Source organism: Oryctolagus cuniculus, chromosome 9 (assembly GCF_051225735.1).
Source record: "Oryctolagus cuniculus isolate XC-2025 breed Fujian yellow rabbit chromosome 9, ASM5122573v1, whole genome shotgun sequence".
NCBI lineage: Eukaryota > Metazoa > Chordata > Mammalia > Lagomorpha > Leporidae > Oryctolagus > Oryctolagus cuniculus.
In genome coordinates, this window is record NC_142875.1 from 57,163,078 (window position 1) to 57,187,467 (window position 24,390).

The following is a 24,390-nucleotide window of genomic DNA, read 5'->3' on the forward strand; positions in this document are numbered from 1 at the left end:
ATTTTCTAGATTTACCTCATGCATTACTTCTAAGATTTATTGCTGCACTGAGCAGAGAAAGTGGAATCAAACTAATTCTATTTCTCTTTATCTTTCCATATAATTGGATATAATTTTTATATTACTGTAATTACTACTGCCTTCATCATTATTTCTCATGAATATATCTGTATACAATTATATAATAGCAATTATATATTCATTGAATTAATAATAGCTACATCAATTAAGCATTGTACAAACAGAAGATTAAGAAAAATATTCTTTATAGACACTATTACTTCATATACATAACAACACAGTGATAAAATTGTTTTGATGAAATATTGTGTTACAGTATTCTTGATGTATTTCATTGAATTATCACATTTAGAAGATTTTGAATGCCCCTCCCCAAAGGCAATATGAAAAGAAACATAACATAAATAGCACTACAAAACTTAGGAGTCCCTGACATCACAAACCTTAAATATAACTGTTATAATAATTTATAACAGCATAGGTTAATCCTGCCTATTTTTGAATTTTACACCAATGAAATAGGATTGTGTATATTAGCTCTTGCTGATTTATATTTTAAATATTAGCTTTCTTTGGAAAAAAAAAACGTTATTTATTCATTTGAAAGAGAGAGGGGAAGAGGCCAAGGGAGAGTGTTCTTCCGTGCACTGGTTCCCTCCCCAGGTGGCTGAGATAGCCAGAACTGCACTAGGATGAAGTGACTCTCAGGAGTCAGGAACTGCACCTGAATCTCCTGGGTTCAGAAGTCAGAACACGCGGTTCAACTGCTGCTGCTTTTTCCAGGCCATTAGCAGGGAACTGGTTCAGAAATGGAGCCAGTGGGCCATAAACATGTGATGCTGGGTTCATAGACGGCAGCTTTACCCACTATACCACAACACTGGCCCCTAAATGTTACCTTTTTTAATATGTCATTTTTGTTTACTCTTTGTATAACTGATTTTCATTGTTCTTTAGTATTCATTTTTTTACTATAGGACAATTTATTTTCCAATTGAAATAATGGACATTTGGGTTTTTTTCCAGTTTGCTATTTGTAATGCTACAGTAAATACTATTATATGGATTTTAGGTATTTACATAGGACAGAAATTGCTGTTACACACCTAATTCTAAAATGACAAATTACAATGAATTTTGCAATTTCTTGTATTCTTTCCTAATATATATACAACACATCATGAAGATTTAAAAAATAAACAGCAAAAGCAAATATAATAGGTATGATGAATATAATTCCTTTTTTTCTTTTAGGATTTTATTTTAATTTTAACTGTGAATTTTTGTGAGTTATAGTGTGATAATACAGGACATGTGTGCATGTGTACTAAACAAATAAATTAAAAAAAAAAAACAAAGCTTTTTCTCTTAAATTTGAAGTAGATAAAGATGTTCACCTTCATCACCCTCAACTTAGTACTGGAGACTTGGCTACTGAAATTAAGAAAGAAAGAGAATCAGACATGCAAAAAGAGAGAGAGAGAAAGTCAAAATATAACTGCTTGTAACAAGACACAATTCTTTATAGAAAAAAATTCCAAAGTCATCACCAAAACATTGCTACTGTTGGCAAATACATCAGTAAATTTCAGGACACAAAATTGACATACTCAGCAATATTTTTAGCTGTTAGTTGTGCCATATTTTTTACCAATATCTGGTGTGTACAAAGATACCTTCTGATGAACTTAATTGCCCTTTTCTAATGATAAATGATATTGAAGAGTTTATGCACTTATTGATATAGTGTGTGTCTTCATTTATGCAATTATTCTCAAATTGTTTATCCAATTTTAATGAGTGTTTTCACTTTATTTTTCCATTTTTATAGAGTTATAAACATTCTTTATATAACCTGAATATAAAACTTTGTAAGAAATATTTTTATTTTTATATTTTATATTTTTATTTTAATTTATTTTCCCAGTTTTGGGTTTATCTGTTGATATAAGCATTAGGCAGGAGAAGCAACAAAAGCCACAAAGATAAAAGTTATACTTTTGAAAAGAATTTTTAAAGATTAACCTTTTTAATAAGAACTTCAATGAGTTAGTTTTTATCAGAGGTCTATAATGGATCTCATATTATTTTTACAACATCGTGTGAGGTAGACATTGATGTCCAGTTTTCTCTCTAATATTGATATCCAGTAATTTCACATGATGAAAACTCTTCACCTTCCCAACTGGCTGCTTTGGTAACTTTTTCAAAAATTAAATGACCATGCTTCAGCATTCTCTTTTGTATCCTACTGATCAATTTGTTAGTTGTTATACAAAAATTCCATTCTTAAGCTCTGTAACATTTAGTTACGATTCATGTTGTATTTTATAAATTCTTCAACTTCTTTTGTTAGATTATTTTAGATTATTTTCAAGTTCATGTATACCTTATATTCAACTTTAATGGGATTATATTGAAGAGATATAATTTTTGAAGATTTAACATTTTAGAAATCTTAAGTTTTCTAATCCTTGTACACACCATATTTCTTAAGTGATTTATGTCTTCTTCAAATGCAAGCAGAATTGTTTAAAATCTCCAGTTGTTGAACTAAAGCCTGATATTTTCAGTGTCACAGGATGTTATAGGGATTTACAGAGAGTGAGAGACAGAGAGATTCTCCATCCCCTCGTTCACTCCCCAGATGGCCATAATGGCCAGAGGCAGAACAGGCTGAAGCCAGGAGCCAGGAGCCAGGGGCCCAAACACCTAGGCCAGGTCATTAGTAAGGAGCTGGATCAGAAATGAAGCAACTGGACACAAACTGGTGCCCATAGGTGAGGCCAACTTCGCAAGAGGTGGGTTTACCAGCTACACCATGATGCCAGCCCTAATAAAAAGAATTTTTTTGATGTATCATGTATTAATTCCTATTCTCATGGGAGAAGTTTACAAGAAATGTGATTCCCACGTTATTTTCAGTATTGTTATAAATACATATTATTTGGCAGAATATTAACAATTAGTTGAAAATTCATATTATGAAAACACTATGCATCAATTTCAATATCTTCACCTAAAAATGCTAATCTTTCAATTCCATTTTACATGACCTTGTCGCAGTACCTGTGTATGATGTGGATACTTTATACAGATAAATATTATGTTACACAGACCCCAAATTTTAAATAAGAAGTCCTGAGTTGGTTACAAAAATCTCCACATGTTATCAAAAAGTATAACCTCCTGTTTACTTGCATAATTACTGAAAACTAGTGTTTAAGTTTAAATTCTTTACACCTATTTGTAATTCATTTCAGTTTTTTTTAATATTGAACATCTCTGAAAATATTTATCTGGATGAAATCTTAAGACATATTTCTACTATTGCTCATTTGCATGCCACACTGACTACTCATTTTCACATTATTTATTTATTTTACCCAATGTTGAACAAGATTTAAAGATTTTTTAGTGTCAGGAAATATGCACTGACTCATCTCTGAATTTGAAAGATATAGAGAAAGTCATTAAATTATTATTATTATACACTTAATTTTCCATATGTTCTAGTCATCACATTATATGAATACCACTGAATTTATTAATAACATGGTAGTCTACTTGAGAAACAGTTTTCTTCTTCTGGCCTAGTTTCTTCTTTAGGTCATCTTAAATTTCTGAAACAGAATTTCAGCCCCATTTCAATATCCATTTTCAGCTCCATGTGTGTATTCTGAAAACTAAGCTTTCATATTTTATTGATTAGATAAAACCACTCCCTAACAATTGTGGCGGGAGTTCCCAGGTCACTAGTCTTTGAGACAATCACTGATTCTACCCCCCATTTTTTTTAGCTATTCTTTGTCCCCACTGTGCTGGTTTAGACAGTTGCTTTAGATGAATTTGACCAAGTTTAGTACTGGCACACTTTTTCAATGTAGATTTTACTATTTAATTGCTTGGTTTGGTAGGGGGGCAAGATTTTTAGAAAGCATAAACTCTATTGGGGGCAGTCAGTTAAGATTCACCTTGTGACATACACATCCCATATCAGAGTGCCTGGGTTCCAGTGTGGAACCTGCTCCCACGTTCCTGCTGATGCGAACCCAGGGACGCAGCAGGGGCAGCAGTAATGGCTCCAGTACTTGAGTCCTTCTTACCAACATGGGAGAGCATACTGAGCTCCTAACTTTTTGAATCAGCTTGTCCCAGCCCTGGCAATTGTAGGCGTTTCAGCAGTGAATCTGCAAATGGGTGATCTTTCTCTCTCTCTCTCTCTCTCTCTCTCTCTCTCTCTCTCTCTCTCTCTCCCTGTTTCTCTATCTTGCCCTGTTTCTCTGTCTTGCCCTCTCCCTCTCCTCTCTTACTCTCCTATGTCTTTTGATTAAGTACAAATGCAAAAAAGCAGAAACAAACAAAAAATCTGCTACAGCTATTCTCATTAGCTCCCCAGATATTACTTACCTTTTTAAAAAAATAAAACAATTGTTAATATTGCTTTTGCAGCTTAATAAATATAATGAATTCTGCACAAAACTCTTTAAGCAATTAAATGATAACTAAAATTATCGGAGCATCTTAATAGATACGTAAATATTTACATATACATTTATTTCTTTATTCATTTGTGTTTCATAAAGGAAGACTCTGTTGCATCTAGGTATATTCAAATTGTGGAATACTTACCATATAATTTACCTTTTGGTAAAAGATAAAATGTGAAAGATTTTCCATGTTGTGTTTTGTTTCATTTTCACATTTTAAATAACAATGAATGCTTTTTTTCTCAATTGACATTTAGTAAAATGTTAACTATTTTATAAAGAATCAATCTTCAATTCTAATGTGCTATGGTAGATATTCTGTTTCTTGGTTTCCAATCCATTAGTTCCTTCTTTGTCACATAAAGTCAATATGTTACATATTAATCTTCACTTATTTTTAAAGATTTATTTATTTATTAGTAAAGTAGCGTTATAGAAGGAGACAGAGGAAGGTCTTCCATCTGCTGGCTCACACCCCAAATAACCACAACAGCCAGAGCTGGGCCAGACTGAAGCCAGGAGCCAGGAGTTTCTTCTATGTCTTCCACATTGGTGCAGGGGCCCAAGCACTTGGGCCATCTTCTGCTATTTTCCCAGGCACATTAGCAGGGAGCTGGATTGGAAGTGGAGCAGGGAGGCAGGCAGGTTCAAACCAGCACCCATATAGGAATGCCAACGCTGTAGTCAGTGTCTTAATTTGCTATACCACAACATTCTCCCAGATCTCAAGTTCCTTGACTAAGATTTTATGCCTATTTATGTTAATTATTTTTCATTTTCTGGTTATCTAGTGAGAGGTCCAAGACTTTATCTCTAAGAAAAGTATCTTAACATTGATATGATAGAAAATAGAGCTAAGTTTTATGAAGTTTTATAATTAGAATATAAAAATGGATTCTCAGAGTCATTTTTAAATAGGTAAAAATTAATTATATGAAATTTTCAGGTATTTCAGAAAGTATACAAGAAGCATTAAAATATGGCTTATATATAAGAAGCATTTACATTTTTAAACAGTTGTATTTATGGACTTCCACGCAAGTAGATGACTTCATTTTCCCTTTCAATTGCCCCTGTGAAGAAATGAACACACAGTATATCCACAATTATTCTCCTGTGAAATTGACATTGCTCATCTTAAATGCTGCTTAAGAAAATACATCAAAGCTTGCATAAATTACAGAGTCCTACTGTTTGAAGATATGAAATTAGAACTCAGGAATTCCTCGAATTTAATTTTAAACACAATGCTCCCAGATGCACATCTTTCTGAACAGTCCATTAATCAGAAAGGCTAGAAACTATTCATCATAGTTCAGTGTAACAATCCTTTCATATGTTCCTATCTTTGTTGGGCTATCCATTTTGAAAATTGCTTACTCTTGGGCATTTTCTCCATTTGAAGATAAAATATCATGCCATCAACCTAAAATCTCTCCTATAATGATCTGAAAATGTGCTGTTCATTTTTTAAAAGAGTCTGGCAAGCTGACAAGATCAAATAGTCAGCATTTGAATCACCACTGGCTTGAAAAATGTGGTTATTAAAACATGTTTTCATCATTAGAAAATTCATGCAAATACATATAAAAGAAAGAATAACATTTCCCATAATAGAGGAATAATGATAAGGTGATGATTGCATGTGGTGCTTTTAGTTCAAATGCAGTATGGGAGTGAGGGAGGACACTGGAAACTATCAGGCAATTCAGAAGGTCGAAACTGAGATCTCACGGAGAGCATTGCTTCAACACACTAAGGGGGAAACTAGCCAGATATAACTTCTCCACTCTCCATGCCTATCCCTTAACAACTCAGGGTCTACTAAAAAGGAGAATGTGACTTGCAACAATGATTGTTAGACAAACAAGACCACATTCTTCTCTGGTGAAAGTTCGTTTTCTGCTCACAGACCTCCCAGCCCCACCATACCTGGCATAAGACAGTGGACAATGCAAGTACAAGCCTTGATTCTGGAAAAGGAAAGTGGCTATCATCAGATTTTAGCACTGCCTTCTTACACTATGTCAGGTAAACCTGAGTATCCAGCTTCAATTCATTGCCATATGTGTGAAGGAGTTTTGATAACCAGTACTCAAATTGTAGAAAGAAATTCAATATTTGCATCAGAAGTGGAGGATTACTGATGCTTAAGGATATAATCTAGATATCATGAAACGACTAAATTTAACCAGTCAAAAACCATATAATCATATTTATATTTTGTGTCAAGAATTAATTTGGGGGCTTGTGTTGTGGCACAGCTAGTTAAGTTACCATCTGCAGAATGACATCCCATAAGGGCATTGGTTGGAAACCCAGCTACTTCACTTCCGATCCAGCTCCCTGCTATGCACCTGGGAAAGCAGTGAAAGATGATCCAAAGCCTTGGACTCCCTGCACCCATGAGGGAAACCCAAATGAAGTTCCTGATTCCTGGCTGCAGCCAAGTCTAGCTCTGGCCATTGCAGCCACTTGGGTATTGAACCGGCATATGGAAGACCTGTATCTCTGTCTGTAAATGCACCTCTTCAATAAATAAAATACATCTTTTTTATAAAAATAAATTTTGCAAAGTAGTTGTCATATTATTTATGTACTTTGTATAAGCCTTTTTTCACTTTGCTTTTTTTTAAGATTTATTTATTGATTTGAAAGGCAGAATTACAATGACGGAGAAAGTGAGAAAGTAAAATCTTCCATCTGCTGGTTCACTCCCCAGATGGCCACAACAGCCAGGGCTAGATGAGGCCAAAGCCAGGAGCTTCTTCCATGTCTCCCATGTGGGTTCAGGGGCCCAAGCACTTGAAACATTTTCTGCTGATTTCCCAGGCCATTAGCAGGGATCTGCATCAGAAGTGGAGCAGCCAATACTCAAACCAGTGACCATGTGAGATGACATTGGCATCTCCGAAGGTTGCTTTACCTGTTATGACAAAACACCAGACCCCGTTTGCTTGTTTGAATGTTTAAGCAGAACATGCATTTCTTCTCAGCATTTTCTGTATAATGGAAAACAGGAAATAAAAATAATGACACGGCACAATGGACTACTCTGCCAAGGTTGACCGTTGGTGTTGCAGGTTCAGCCTAGATATGCCAGTACCTGAAGACCATCAACACCTTCACTTACCTCTCAAATAGTAAAGCATCCCATCTGTGAATGAATCTGCAGGTTTTCCTTTTCCTTATTTAGAAAATGAGGTTAAAATGCTAAGTATATAAATGTCAATGAAATAAATATATCAATATAATCTACATATATTTATGATATAGTTAATTAATATAAATAAGTAGTATATGACTTAAAATAGTTATGACCAATATAGTACTAAATAGAATAATATAATGTTACTGTTATGTTAATACCATAGAATATAATGCTTTATTTAGATTCCGTGGGGGTGGGGGTTTAGCCTAGTGTTTAAGATATTGCTTTTTTCACCTCCATCCCATATCAGAATGTGTAAGCTTAAATCTGGCTCCACTCAAATTCTCTTTCCTTCTGTTGTATACCCTGAATGACAGGTAGTGATGACTCAAGAACTTGTGTTCCTGTCACCTACAGGAGAGAGTCAGATTGAGTTCCTAACTTCACTGCCTAAATGCCCAGTCATTGATTGCATTTAAGAGTGAACTGGTGGATGAGACCTGTCTCTATGTCTCTTTGTTGCTCTGTCTCTCTGCCTTTCAAATAAATAAAATAAAAGTAATTAATTAAAATTTTAAAAGGTTGCCTGGAAAAGGTTTAAAAATAGAGGCACTCCTGGGCCACAGCAGAGTGCTGGACAGGAAGAGGAGCAACTGGGACAGAAACCGGCGCCCCAACCAGACTAGATGCCGGTGCTGCAGGTGGAGGATTAGCCTAGTGAGCCGTGGCCTATCATGCACTTCTATTAGTACTTTTAACTTTCATACAACTGGAATTATCTATCTTTGAAGTTAATAAATATGATACTAAACATGTATCAAATGTTTAAAAATTATGAAACACATATTTGATTCTTTTCTATTTTAGGTTAATAGTAGAGTCAATTACACTGATGAGCTTTGTAACATTGAAGCTGGTAGGTATGCTTTAAAATATCACCCAGTATTCTAAATATAACCCCAGAATCACAGCCCCTGGAGATATGGCATTTTATGCCCTACAATTTGAGTGTGGGTAAGATACAACTGATTTTTTTTTAAATTTTATTACCTTACCTTATGTGACTAAGTGAATGGGATTTGATGCACTTGAGTTCCTTAATATTTGAACTGATTATTTGCAGAGTGTTGACTCAGTTGGTTAAGAGGGAGATTATCTTTGGTGGACAGAAATAAACCAGTTGGGAGACCATACACAAATGTCAGCTTTCCCAAAAAGGGCATGAATCTTGACTGCATCCTCTTGCATCAGTGTTGTTTCACACTGCTCATGATCATCCATTCGAGATTTCCTGAATTGTGCACTTTGGACTGACTCACCTGCCACATTCCAATGTGAATGTCAATCTCTTATATTAGTAGTAAATAATATTAGCTGCTTAAAATTTGTGCAATAGTCCAAGTTTTCTCAAGTTAGCTAAAGCATTAGTATGAATACATACATTATCAACTACATTATTTTTGGTGAAACATCGATACACTACTTTCCAAAAAGAATCTTTATTTAACTCTTTCATATTTTTAGATTTACTTATTTATTTGAAAGCCTGGGTTACACATAGAGAGAAGGAGAGGCAGAAAGAAAGAGGTCTTCCATCCACTGGTTCACTCCCCAGTTGGCCGCATTGGCCAGAGCTCTGCTGATCTGAAGCCAGGAGCCAGGAGCTTCTTCTGGGTCTCCCACATGGGTGCAGGGGCCCAAGGACTTGGGCCATCTTCTACTGCTTTCCTAGGCCATATCAGAGAGCTATATAGGAAGTGGAGCATCTGGGACTTGAACTGGCCGACACTGCAGGAGGCAGCTTTACCATCTATGACACAGAGCTGGCCACTCTCATATTTTGCTTTCAAAATTCGTACATGAAGCAGTAAACATTGTAATTCAATTATTTTTCTTTCCTTTGTGTTGTATGATACACATTCTCAAAATTGTGACTATCAAGTCAATTCACAGCTAAACTAATTTAACACATTTTATTATTTTAAGTAAAAGTAAAAAATTCCAATCTGAAAATTTTTTTCAGTGTTTTCATTATTGTACACTATGTGATACAAACTGACACAAAATACAACAAGTACTATTTGTACAATGCAATTTACTTTAATCCTTACCAATTGTATAAATCGTGTTTCAAATCACATGGAATTTTATCAACAGGACAGTTGGAGATAGTCAAATTATACTAGTTTGAAGTGTGTCCTTGAACACTGTTGTCAAATTTTTTATCAATGTTGTGTCTTTTCAAATTATCTATCATCATTATACTCTAATCAGTTAGAAGTTTTTAAACAAGGAAAAAGAATGGCGATGTGGCTAAGATTTCTATATATTTTTATTTATTTGACAGATAGAGTTACACAGTAAGAAAGGTGTTCCTTTCATTGGTTCACTCCCCAAATGGCCACTACAGCCGGAGCTACACTGATCCAAAGCCAGGAGCCAGGTGCTTCCTCCTGGTCTCCCATGTGGGTACAGAGGCCCAAGCACCTGGGCCATCCTCCACTGCCTTCCCCGGCCACAACAGAGAGCTGGACTAGAAGAGGAGCAACCGAGACTAGAACCCAGAGCCCATATGGGATGCCAGCGCCACAGGCAGAGGATTAACCAAGTGAGCCGTTCTCCGGCCCCTCTATATTTTTGCAGTTAAATAGTTATATACTATATTACAAAGTGTTTAAACATTGTTTCTTGCTTATATCATATGTTTATCTTCATATGCTCTATACATCAGACCTTATAAATATTTCATGTGCTTAAACTCAGAGATGTATTGCTTCACAAATGCTTATGAAGAAATACTGTGAGAAACATTTGGGGTAGCAGTTAAGGTGACACTTGGATGCACTGATTCCATGTCAGAGTGACTGGATTTGTGTCCCAGATCTGCCCTTGATTCTAAGTTTAGTTAATGTGCAACCTGCGAATTAGCAGGTGATGGCTCAAGCACATGAGTCCAAACCACCCACATGAGACAACAAATTTGAGTTCTAGGCTCCTGGCTTCCTCCTCAGCTTCAGTATTACATGCATTTTAGAAGTGAATCTCTCTCTCTTTCAAATAAATGAAAATAAATTTTAGCTTTATTCAACTATAGAGGTTCATTCCACTTACTTTTCTTGCTATCAGTAATTTAAGTCAAACTATAACTTCTGCATTTCAGAATACAAACTCTGTCATGTTCCTTATATGTCAAGGTAACTCCTCCACTTACTCCCTGGTGAACTCTTGCAAATCACCTGTAAATTGCAGTATTATTATCCAAGACATTAGACTAATGAATATAAAATATTTAATTGATTCAGAATGCTTAGCTATTGACTAATCCACTTAATACCTTCAATATAAATTATGTAGTTTTAGTATTTTGTGGTAAAATATTTTACTTTTTAATTTAATAATAATCACAGTTTTAATACTTCTGAAATATCTTCACTCTGACAAATATGTAAAATAAAATAGCAGAATCTTACATCACCTCCAAAAGTAATTTCGATTCACTTGTTTTCTATTCTGGAAGCTATTTTAAAAAAATTATAACACGGAAAATGCATTTTTACTTGCATTATACCCTTGTACATTTGTAAGACCCTACTAAGAAAATAAATATGCTTATTTTATCTGGCATTTTTGATGGTTTCATTTTACAACCTTGAAGAGAGTATGCTGAGAAATAACTTATAGACTCATGTAGGGATAAAGGAATATTGCATAATAAAATTACTGAAATGTACTCCATAGAAAATATCTTTTTCAGATATGGTCTTCATTACCTCCCTTTAAACTTGTTTATTTCTCTTAAACAATTTGGTCTCCACAAAAGTGTAAAATTATTAGTTCTCTGTATTGAAAACCTTACTTAACGTGCTATGTACTTACATATAGCCTTTCCCTAGGCTATTTATTATAACACCAGCAGATGAATTTTAGATGTTGGTTAATGATGCAGGATGGGTCACAGTGATGATTTTATTGGAAAATGGGATAGCCTAAGAAAATGAATATCTAAATCTATGTGATTTTTATGGATAGTTAAATGACTTCTTAAACTTTACTCAAATGTTAAAGGCTGTAGCCTTGTAGGTTTTTATGAATACTTCATTGTGAGTTTTTAGAATATATATTCCCTCACCTATTTGATTGCTTTTCCTAAATAATTGCCTATACTTTCTATTCCTATATGTTTCCATTTTTTTTTATAAATATATATTTCAGATATACCAGTTTCATGCATTTTGTATATACAGTTGGGAACATAGTGATTCTTTCCACTGCACTCTCTCCTGCCCATGTTCCCACATGTTTTAAAGAGTCAATTACACTGTATTCACCGTAATGTATAACTTTAATACATAAACTATGAACTTGTTTGTGTCAGCATTGTGGTGCAGCAGGTCAAGCCGCCATTTGGAATGATGGCATCCCACACAGGAGAGCTGGTGTGGGGCCTGCATTGTGAGGCAACAGGTAAAGCTGCTGCCTGCAATGCCAGTGTACCACGTGGTTGCCCATTCAAGTCAAAGTTGCTTCACTTCCAATGTAGCTCCTTGATAATGTACCTGAAAAATAGCAGAAGATGGCCCACATTCCTGGGCCTCTATACACACATGGAAGTCCCAGATGAAGCTGCTGACTTCTAAATTCAGAAAAAAAAAGTGTTGGTTCAGGTCCTGGCTACCCTGCCTCTAGACCATCTTCCTACTAAGGCACCAGGGAAAACATGGTAGATGCCCCAACTACTCAGGCCACTATCATCCATGTTGGAAAATAGGATGTAGTTCTTAAATATATATATGTTCTTTTTGATTGTTTTTTATTTCAGCTCCCACACTGACTCTTTGAATATAATGTAAATTAAAAATATTGAATCTCAAAAATAGAAATATATATGTATATATATACAATCAAGACAATAAATTTATCACTATCTGAATGTATATATATATATATTTAATTCTAATTAAGGTATAGAAATTTCATGTATTTCATATATACATATTTATGAACATAGTGATACTTCCCTTCCTCACTCTCCCTTTCACCCATGCTCCCATAATTCTTCCTCCCCTATTTTCTATTCTGACTCTTAATTTTTATAAAGATATATTTTCAGTTTGCTTTATACTAATAAGATTAACTCTAAAGAGTTCAACAAATAGTAGAAGAAAAAAACACTGCTCCTAAAAGTAGAGACAAAAGCTCTAAACAATCATTGAATTTCAAAATGTCAGCTTCACTTAAACACATTACACTTTGGTACTCTATTGTTTACCACAAATCAGAAAAAAAATACATCTTTTTGTTACAGGCTTATTTCACTAAGTATAATGGTTTTCATTTGCATCCAGTTTGCTGCAAAAGACAGTGTTCCTTTTTATTGCTGAATAGTATTCTATTTCTTTATCTGGGCTGATTCCATATCTTACCTATTGTGAATTGTGCTACAATGAACATGTGGGTACAGATAACTTGTTAATATGCTGATTTTATTTTATTTGGGTAAATTCTCAGTACAGGGATTGCTCTGTCATATGTTAGATCTATTTTCAGATTTATGAGGTATCTCCATCCTGCCTTCCACAGTGTTTATACTAGATTACTGTCTCACCGATAGTGGATTAGGGTACCTTTTTCTCCACATCCTTGCCAGCATTTATTGTTTGTCAATTTCTGTAGGAGAGCCATTCTAACTGGGGTGAGGTGAAACTTCATTGTGGCTTTGATTTTCATTTCCCTGGTGGCTAGTGAACCTGAGAATTTTCTCATATTTCTGTTGGCCTTTGAATTTCCTCTCTTGAGGAAATGCCTGTTTAAGTCCTTTGCCTGTATCTTAAACAGACTGTCATTGGTACAATTTAAAATTGTATTGAAATTCATGTCTACATTTAGATCTACTAACATTTGTTTTAAATAGCCAGGCCCCCCGGATTGGGTGCATATATATTTATTATAGTCACATCTTCCTGTTGAATTGATCCCTTAATAATTAAATAGTGTCCTTCTTTGTCTTTTATAACAGTTTTTATCTTAAAGCCAATTTTTTCTGATGTTAGGATGGCTACACCTGCTCATTTCTGCTTTCCATTAGCATGGAATATCTTTTCCATCCTTTCACTTTCAGTCTGCCTGTCTCTTTTTCTATGAGATGTGTTTCTTGTAGGCAGCAAATAGATGTTTTGTTTTTTAATCCATTCTGACAGCCTGTATCTCTTAATTGGAGTGTTTATGCCATTTACATTCAAGGTAGCTATTAATAAGTGACAACTTGGCCCCTACCTTTTTCCATAAATATTCCTATTTGCTTTGAATTTCCTTTGTACTTTCACTGGGAAATTTTCTGCCTAATCATTCTTTCATAATTATAACTCTCATTTTGTGCTTCTGTGTGTAGCACTTTTGTAAAGCTGGACAAGTGATGACAAATTCTTTCAATTTCTATTATGGAAGGTCTTTATTTCACCTACATTCATAAATGAGAGCTTTTCAGGGTGCATTATTCTAGGCTGACAGCTTTTTTCTCTTAAGTCTTAGACTGTTTCTCTCCATTCTATCCTAGCCTGTAGGGGTTCTGGTGAGAAATCCGCTGTGTGTCTAATTGGAGATCCTCTGAAAGTAATCTGGTGTTTCTCTCATACACATTTTAGAATCATCTCTTTATATTTTACTGTGGTGAGTTTGATTGCAATGTGTCATGGCTAAAATCTTCTCTGGTCATGTCTATTAGGAGTTCTGTGTGCTTCCTATACTTGGATGTCCCTTTCTTTCTCCAAATTAGGAAGTTTTCTCTTATTATTTCATTAAAGGGGGCCTTCTAACCCTTTCTATCTTTCCATGCATTCAGGAACTATTAGAACCTGCATGTTGGGTCATTTCATTGTACCCCATAAATCAACACTATTTTTAATTTTTCTAATTTCTTCTTATTTTGTTCTGACTAAAAGATTTCCAAAGATTTGTCTTTTTTTTTTTTTTTTATTTTTGACAGGCAGAGTGGACAGTGAGAGAGAGAGACAGAGAGAAAGGTCTTCCTTTGCCGTTGGTTCACCCTCCAATGGCCGCCGCTGCAGCCGGCGCACCGCGCTGATCCGATGGCAGGAGCCAGGATCCAGGTGCTTTTCCTGGTCTCCCATGGGGTGCAGGGCCCAAGCACCTGGGCCATCCTCCACTGCACTCCCTGGCCATAGCAGAGAGCTGGCCTGGAAGAGGGGCAACCGGGACAGAATCTGGCGCCCCGACCGGGACTAGAACCCGGTGTGCCGGCGCCGCAAGGTGGAGGATTAGCCTATTGAGCCACGGCGCCGGCTAGATTTGTCTTATAGCTCAAATATTTCTTCTTCCCCACCAAGCCTGTTGTTAAGGCTTTCCACTGAATTTTCTTATTTTCTGTTGAGTTTTCATTTCTAATATTTCATTTTTAAGGAATTTATTTATTTGTTTGAGAGGTAGAGTTACAGAGAGAGGGAGAGACAGAGAGAAAAATCTATATACTGGTTCACTTCCTAAATGGCCACAGTGGCCAGAGCTGCGCTGATCTGAAGCCAGGAGACAGGAGTTTCTTCCAGGTCTCCCACATGGGTCTAGGGGCCCAAGCACTTTGGCCATCTTGCACTGTTTCCCAGGCCATAGCAGAGAGCCTGATCACAAGAGAAGCAGCCAGAACTTGAACCGGCATCCATAAGGATTGCCAGCACCACAGGCAGAGGCTTACCCTGCTGTGCCACAGCACCCGCCCCTCTAATATTTCATTTTGATTTCTTTTTAAAAATCTCAATTTCCTTGAAAGTTTTCCTTCATGCTGTGTATGGTTTTCTTTAGCTTGTGGATTTGCCTCTTTCTTCTTTTGAGTAATACTATGATTAATCTTTTGAATTCTGTTTCAGGCATTTCACCAATCTCTTCATTTTCACATTCTAATATTGAAGTGGTGTTGTATTCCTTTGGGGGATGGAAAGCTCATGTTGTCTTCCTCAGTCTTGTTTCTTGAATTTCTGATATTGTTTTAGGCATTTGTAGAGACACTTGTTGTTTACTCCTCTGATGGCTTTTCCTTTGAACTATGCTTCTGTGGTTTACTGAGATGTATGCTCGTTAAGTGAATACCCAGAGGAGTGTGCTGGGTGTGGCTGGGGAGCTGTGGTCAGTGCTCCAGGGTGACAACATCTGAAGTGGTAGATCTCCTCTTATTAACAGAAGAGGAGTATGATCAACTCTATTGGTGTAATCCACTCTTTCCTCCTCTCTTCCAAGATGGTCAATGCTCTAAGTGTTAGCCCTCATGAGTACAATATGCCTTCATACTTCTGCATGAACTGCATAAAGGATCTATGCAGTCTGTAGCGTGTGCTTGGATACTGCTGCAATGACCCACCCCAGGTAATCAGGGAGCTCTGAGCATGTGGAATTGCACAAAGTGATTGCCCAGGGATTCAGCTATACACTGTGCCCTCTCATGCAGTTAGGAGTTCCCAGTCTTAGCATAGAAGGCTCCCACACTCTCAAAGTAATGAGGACTCACTTCACCCTGCTAGTCTGTCCTGTCCATGGAGAGACAGATATTCCAGAGCAAGCTGCCTGTGGGTGCTCCACCTAGGTGGTTTGAGCCCTGGAGCCTGTGGTATGTTGAGAGGCTGGGGGTGCCTCACAGTCCTACACGGGTGCCCAGCCCCCTGCTGCAAGATCAATGGGGAACATGGATACTTCCCTCTGCTAGAAACTCTGGATCACACGCATACACAAGAGCTGCCAAGTGTTACCTTCTCTCCACAGGTTGCACTGGAGCTGCTGCCACCAGTCCTGCTAAAAAAGTGGTGTGTTGTCTCAGCCAGCTGCTGTGCAGGAACACAAGGGCTTCTGCAGCTGCCACTTATGTGCTAAATGGTGACCCTCTCTCAGTTGGTTGCTGGACTCTTTTTGTGGAGAGGATGGTGTGAAAGAAAGGTGTCACTTTTTTTCCACTGTCAGCAGGTGCTTTCTCCCCTTCAGGGCTCCAGACTGGATTCATGCCATGCCCTCCCTCTGGCTATATCATCAGTGGCATGGGCTGCTGCAGTCTGATCTGACCCCAGTCCCCAAAGCTGGTATTTTCTCATGACCCTGGATGCTGGGGTTGTGTTGTGTATGTGTCCATACTGCATGTCCCCACTTCCACATTGATCCACAGTGTTCCTCTTCCTTCCATAGAATTTCCACTGTGATTTCTCTCCAAATTTCACCTGAGAATGTGCTTTCTATAATTTTTTTATATACCCCTAGCCTAGAGCAGCACAGCATTCCCTATTCTGCCACTTTGGCATTCCCTCCAGAGAGAACCTAAAATATATTTATTTATATAAAGATTTTATATAATGTAGGTATATTAGAATATATAAAATATGAAATTTGTAGAGTATTATGCACATTTAAAATTACTATAGTATTTCTCATGTCTCAAGGCTCCATTTAGTCTATTTACTCTGCACAAATAAAAAGAAATTACTGATTCAATCAAAGGATTTGTGTGATTCTTTTCTTTCTTTTTTTTGCTTTAAAGATTTATTTATTTATTTGAGAGGCAGAGCTGCAGACAGAGAGAAGGAGAGACAGAGAAAGAGACCCTCCATATGCTTGTTCACTCTCAGAATGGCCACAATAGCCTGAGCTGAGCCAATGTACATCCAGGAGCCAAGAGCCTCATCTGGGTCTCCCATACGGTTGCAGGGGCCCAAGCACCTGGGCCATCTTCCACTGCATTCTCAGTCTACAATCAGAGAGCTGGATAAGAAGAGAAGCAGCTGGAACATGATGTTGTGCCCATATGGGATGCCAGTACCACAGGCAAAGGCCCAACCCACTATGCCACAGAGCTGACCTTAGTTCCTTTCTATTGTACTTTTTTTAGTTTCAGATATTAATTCATACTTTTACAATGAATAATTTTCACTATTTCCTTAAAAATTATTGCATTATTATTTTACTGTAAAATAAAATATTTATTAAATATGACAAATTTAAAATGTTCATTTTAGATGACTTTCTTCAAATTAAAAACAATTAGTACTGAAATTCTATCCAGTGAGCTATACATGAAGATTGCAAGAACATTTATTTATTAACATATGCCACGATGTTTTATTATAGCTCAACATTGAATAGGCATCTGTGGGGAGCAACTCGGACTATACTGTTACAGGAATTAAGACTTATTCTATGCATCTGCTCTCCCACTGTGGGGAGCAACTCGGACTATATTGTTACTGGAATTAAGACTTATTCTATGCATCTGCTCTCCCACAATATGGCGCTGGGAGAGAAGAAAGAGGCTTCTACACAGCTGCCTCCAGTTCAACCAAGGAACTGTAGGACTTGCTCCTGATTGGAGGAGAGCAGCATACTCGGCGTGCGGGCAGCTGAGTTAGGATTGGCGGAGGAGGACTATAAAGGAGGAGAGAGACGGCATGCACCAGGAACATCTATGGGGAACATCTAAGGGGAACACCTGTGCAGCCCCTGAGAGAGCCGGCCGGCGGTGTGCCGCTCCCCTGCAGAAGTGGGGAATGTGGCCAGGGGGAACTGCCCTTCCACGGAGGTGGAAGGGACAGTAGCCAACCCGGGAAGAACCAGCAGCAAACCCGGGGAGGGCCGAACAGACAAAAGTACAGCACAGGGTCTTGTGTCGTTCCTCCACGAAGAGGGGGAGCGACATAATGGTGCCGTGACTCGGATATGAAGCCTAGGCAGGACTTAGTGTCGTTCCTCCACGAAGAGGGGGAGCGACATAATGGTGCCATGACTCGGATGTGAAGCCTGGGCAGGGTTTAGTGTCGTTCCTCCACGAAGAGGGGGAGCGACATAATGGTGCCGTGACTCGGATAGGAAACCTAGCTCGGATAGGAAACCTAGGACGGATAGGAAACCTAGGAGGGAAGAAGAGGGAAGAAACGGGAAGAAGTGGAAAATACCGGAGAGAGAGACTATCAAAGAGCCTAGGTGCCGGAAGAAGCTATTGAAAGCCTAGGCAGAGACTCGGATATGGACTGTGGGAAAGAAGTTAGGATTTAAAGTGAAAGCAAGAAGAAACTTAGACTCAGATACGGACTGCAGGTTGAAAGTGAAAGTGAAACCTGTAAGAAACTTAGACTTGGATACGGACTGTGGGGAGAAGCCAGGAGAAATGAGAGGAATATTGTTGGAAGAAAACTTAAGGAAACATACTGGGTAGAGAGGAATGTTAGGGGGGATGAGGCCGCGAGTGCAGGCCGAGGCGGAGATATAAGCCACCTTGGAATTCTTCAGGTCACCCCGGGGAGCAAGAGGCGAAGATCTGGAACCAGAGGCAGAGACGTGGGCCGCCAGGTTGAAATTCGCCAGGTTAGTCCGGGGAACTTGGACTGAATGCCGGTGGTGGCGGAAACATTCGCGGAGGCCGCCGCGTGCAGAGAGAGCACGGGGCGTGAATGGATGGGGAACGCAGGGCTGGCGCGAGGCCGTGGTGCGGGCGCGAAGTGCGTGGAGACCGCGGAGTGTGCGCGCGAAGCCGAGCCGCGCGGATGAGAGAGGCGCGGGCTGAAGCGGCGCAAAGCCAGGAAGCCGCCGCGGGGCGGGCGCCGGCGGGGCGAGGCGCCGGGAAGCCGCGCAGAGCTGTGAAGCCGCCGCGGGGCGGGCGCCGGCGGGGCGAGGCGCCGGGAAGCCGCGCAGAGCCGTGAAGCTGCCGCGGGGCGAGGTGCCGAGAAGCAGCCTCAGGCGGGCGCCGGGAAACCGCGGGGATAAGAGAAACAGAAGTTTAGAAGTAAAATGAGAGAAATAGGAATGCTGGAAGATAGAAGTAAAATGGGAGAAATAGGAATGCCCGGAGATAGAGAAATAGAGAAATAGAAAGGCCTCCCCTCAACATGGCAATGAGAAAGCTTGGATTCGGTCTGCCTGATTAAGTGAGGCGATGAGCACCTGCGGCGGCTAGCAGCTTATGCGCCGCAGGTCACCGAAGACAGGCACGAATTAACATCAGTAAGGCCTCCCCACAATACAATTAGGAGGCTTGGATTCGGTCTGCCTGATTAGGCGATAAGCACCAGCAGGCAGCTCGACCAGAGTATGAGCTGCAGGTCACCGAAGATAGGCACGAACCAAAACTAATAAGTCTCCCCCACAATACGGCAATGAGAAGGCTTGGATTCGGTTTGCCTGATTGTTAGGGCTTGTAAGCCCCTGCAGGCAGAGCAGAGCATGCGCTGCAGGGCACCGAACACAGGCACGCATCAGCGCCTAAAAACCTCCTCACAACATGGCGAAGAGAGGACCCGGATTCGGTTTGCCTGATTGATAGGACTTGTAAGAACCTGTGGCAACTCTAGCAAGCAGAGCAGAGTGTGTGCCGCGGGACACCGAAGACAGGCGCGTATCAACGCCAAAAAAATAAAAAGAAAGGGGGATCTGTGGGGAGCAACTCGGACTATACTGTTACTGGAATTAAGACTTATTCTATGCATCTGCTCTCCCACAATATGGCGCTGGGAGAGAAGAAAGAGGCTTCTACACAGCTGCCTCCAGTTCAACCAAGGAACTGTAGGACTTGCTCCTGATTGGAGGAGAGCAGCATACTCGGTGTGTGGGCAGCTGAGTTAGGATTGGCGGAGGAGGACTATAAAGGAGGAGAGAGACGGCATGCACCAGGAACATCTATGGGGAACATCTAAGGGGAACACCTGTGCAGCCCCTGAGAGAGCCGGCCGGCGGTGTGCCGCTCCCCTGCAGAAGTGGGGAATGTGGCCAGGGGGAACTGCCCTTCCACGGAGGTGGAAGGGACAGTAGCCAACCCGGGAAGAACCAGCAGCAAACCCGGGGAGGGCCGAACAGACAAAAGTACAGCACAGGGTCTTGTGTCGTTCCTCCACGAAGAGGGGGAGCGACAGCATCCACTCACATGTGTGTGCATCTAAGGATTTTTCTTCCTTTTTGACAGTTTTGCAAACTCTCCTCCTTCAGTTCTTTGGATACACAACATTCTTTGGGTATTGTACATACACATTCTTCTGTATATGTTTCTTTATGGTTATCTAATGTAAAATATTCTAATAAGAGTGTATTTTTGATACTGATCCTTTTACTTCACAGGAAATATCATTTTGCAACTCATGGATTCCTAAGAATTTGTTTCAGATACTATTTATAGAAAAAACTCTACTAAAATGTTATAGGAAGTGAAAATCCTTGGATGCTATATATCTTAAACTACTCTCCATATAAATTAATACTGTTTAGCCTAACATAGTATTTGTTAAAATTATTATACTCCAATCCATAATAATATCTAACAGAACATTTTGTGGCCATTTTTATTAAATATTTATGTATTTTTTTTGAAAGGAAGAATGACATAAAGAAGGGAGAGTCTCAAAGAGAGAGAGAAAAAGAGACAGAGGAGAGATTCCATCTGCTGATTCACTCTTCAGATGGTCACAATAGAGCAAGCTGGGCCAGTCTGAAGCCAAAAACCGAGAACTCCATTTGGTCTCCCACATGGGTGGCTGGGCCCAGGTACTTGGGCCACCATTTGCTGCACTTCCAGTCCAATTCACATAAAGATAGATTGGAAGCAAAGCAACCAGCAGTCAGCTGGAACTCTGATATGAGATACAGCAGATGCAGATGTTGGCTTAACCAGCTGTGTCACAAGGCTGGCCCCAGCATACAATATTATGAATATATAATGTGTTTTCCATTAAGCAGAAGAGACTGTAATATAGATTTATGAGTCCTTGAGCTCCTGCATCCACATGGGAGACCCAGATGGAGTTCAGGCTCCGGACTTAGGTCTAGTCCAGCTCCATCCATTTCAGCCATATGGGAGTGAACCAAAGGAGGGAATATTTCAGCCGGCGCCGCAGCTCACTAGGCTAATCCTCCACCTTGCCGCGCCGGCACACAGGGTGGAGGATGGCCCAAGTGCTTGGGCCCTGCACCCCATGGGAGACCAGGAGAAGCACCTGGCTCCTGCCATAGGATCAGCGCGGTGCGCTGTCCACAGTGCGCCGGCAGCGGCGGCCATTGGAGGGTGAACCAACGGCAAAGGAAGACCTTTCTCTCTGTCTCTCTCTCTCACTGTCCACTCTGCCTGTCAAAAAAAAGATTAAAAAAAGGAGGGAATATTTCACTCCCCGCAACCCTGCCCCACTTCTCTCTATATCTCTGCCTTTCAAACATGTAAATAAGTCTTTAAAAACAAAAGATATGTGAGCCCTTTTTATTTCATCTTTATTTTCTTCCCTAAATTTTACCTAAAATATTCACAAGTGTAAGGTAATCCCTTCTAAATGTCTTTGTGAAGGTCTTTGGAAACACCTTCCTATACTATAATTGCACAAATTAGGATAAGATTACATCGCGTGGTAATATCATTTTCCCATCAAATTGTTTATTGTCCTTTCAGTTCACAAAACTTCAGTGCCTTTTCCCAGGAGAATGCTTTCAGCAAAATAAGGACACTTCAGAGCAGTGAATAGAAGTATTATACAACTGTCATGGATGTCAGAATATATTGCAATCAACAGAAGAGTAGCATTTCCTGGAAAATAGATGTTTCATCTAAGGGTTTATTTATGGTCTAGTAAATTGTGTTACATTTAAACAAAATAGGAATGACATTCCTGCACAAAATAGTTTAATCACCCAATACATTGTTAATTTTTCTGACATACTCTCTTTATTATATGAAAAATTTTAAATTTACTTTGAATTCAAGAAAGAACATGGAAATAAACCCTATTTTACCAAAAGGGCTATTAAAAATAAATAAAAGTAATTAAAAAGTTCCTTTCACATAAAATGCTAACAGAGCTACAGAGAGAGCATGGAAAAATTTTCAAATACGAAATCTAAATAATGCTACTTTGCATATAAATGTGTGTGTTATAGATAAAGGTAGCCAAACACCAAAAAGGAAGATAGAGGATAGGAAATACTAAAACAGCAACATCAATACATAAAGAAGTTAATCACAATGCATCTTGCTAATTTAAAAGTCTTATTATGAATAGAGACCATTTTGTATAGAGACTGATAATATTGATTATGTTTTTCTTGTTAGCATGATATTTCTTTTTTTCATTTATATGGTTGTATTTTTCTTTGTCCTATTTTTTGAGATGCTAATACCTCAAGGTATTCAATTCATTTAGTCATGATTATTAAGAAATGCTGGATCCAGGATTTTATTATTTGATTATTGAGTGTTTTGCACACTTGGAAGCAAATTAGTATTCCAACTTTGCTTCTCACTGCTAGACACTGAACGCAGATAGAACACATTATGCATCAGACCACTTAAGAGGTTCTAAATTAGATTTGTGACTTGAAAGTTTGAATAAGAGAACTAATAGAACACAAAATGAAGCAGAGGCAAAATTAGATTAATTATCTACATCATTCAATATGAACAGTTGCTGATATACTGGTTCTGTGTTGCTGAGTGGTATTTTGGTGTTAAAACATGCCTCAATTTTGCCTACATTAAGTTGTCATAATTGTGAAAACACATATTCATATTTACAGATCTTAGAGTATTTTAAAATAAAAATATATTTAAATAGGCCTTTCATACTCTCTAATTAGAAATTTTTAGATTTGTAATTAATCTGAATATTTTATTTATTTTTTACATTTTTCTTAACTGCCTTGAATTAATTAAAAATACTATACACAAATGCAAAGAAACTATATTATATTCTTAAACATTATAATTCCACAAGTCCTTTAAAAATGTTATGTTCCACTTACCCAGAGAAAATGCCAAATAATAATGGCACTTGCAGAACTGTTAATTTCAGTGCAACAAAGGTCAAACACTCTGATCTGTTTCAGAAGCTATTTCCTCATTTAGGTAGTCCAAAGTGAACCAGTTCTCTGGCGTATATAGTTGAGTTCAGGCACCTCTAATCCCCGTGTCATGTACTCACATTTGCGTGTGTGTGTGTGTGTATATGTGTGTGTGCCTCTCGCTCTTGGTCAGTCTTCTCTAATAGCAATGACATTGATATTTAATTGAAGTAATTCCTGCTGGTACATCAAACGTGCCTGAATAAACATCCACCTGTTCCAGATATATGGCATCAGGTGCTCATTCTTGCAATAAGCTATATTTTATTTTAAATATTTACTTTTAGTACTGTGAACATCAATAGAGTGAGATTGCCATGGTGTCTCTAGTTGGTGAAATAGTAGGGAACCAGAAATGAAGGTTTGTAATTTTTGTTTGATAATATATTAAGCAAACAGTTATTGAAATTATTAATCATAAATATGATAGTTCTTTGTTAATATTTTATTTAAAAATTTATATGTCAATTATACAGTGTCAGAATTAGGAACAATCTACTTATTTCTCTAGAAAACAGTTAAGAGCATTATAAGTTATTTCTCATTCCTTCTAAATATATATGTAATTATATATTATAAATATTTTAAGTAGGTATATTTTCTTTCAATTTAAATTTCAATAAATTAAAAATAAAAGGACAAAATTCTCTTTACTAGAGAAAGTGGGGTAAAAAGATATGCATTACAGAGTTTGTTTTAGATGCAAATACAGGATTCCTGGATAAAATAACACAAATACCAGGTCATAAAATCAAACTAACAAAAACCAAGTCTAAGACGCCTTTACAATTCAATGGATCTTTTCTTGCCTTATCATAATGTACTCAGGCCAAGAAACATATATGTAAAATCTGAGTTTATATGTATCTCCATTACTTAAAG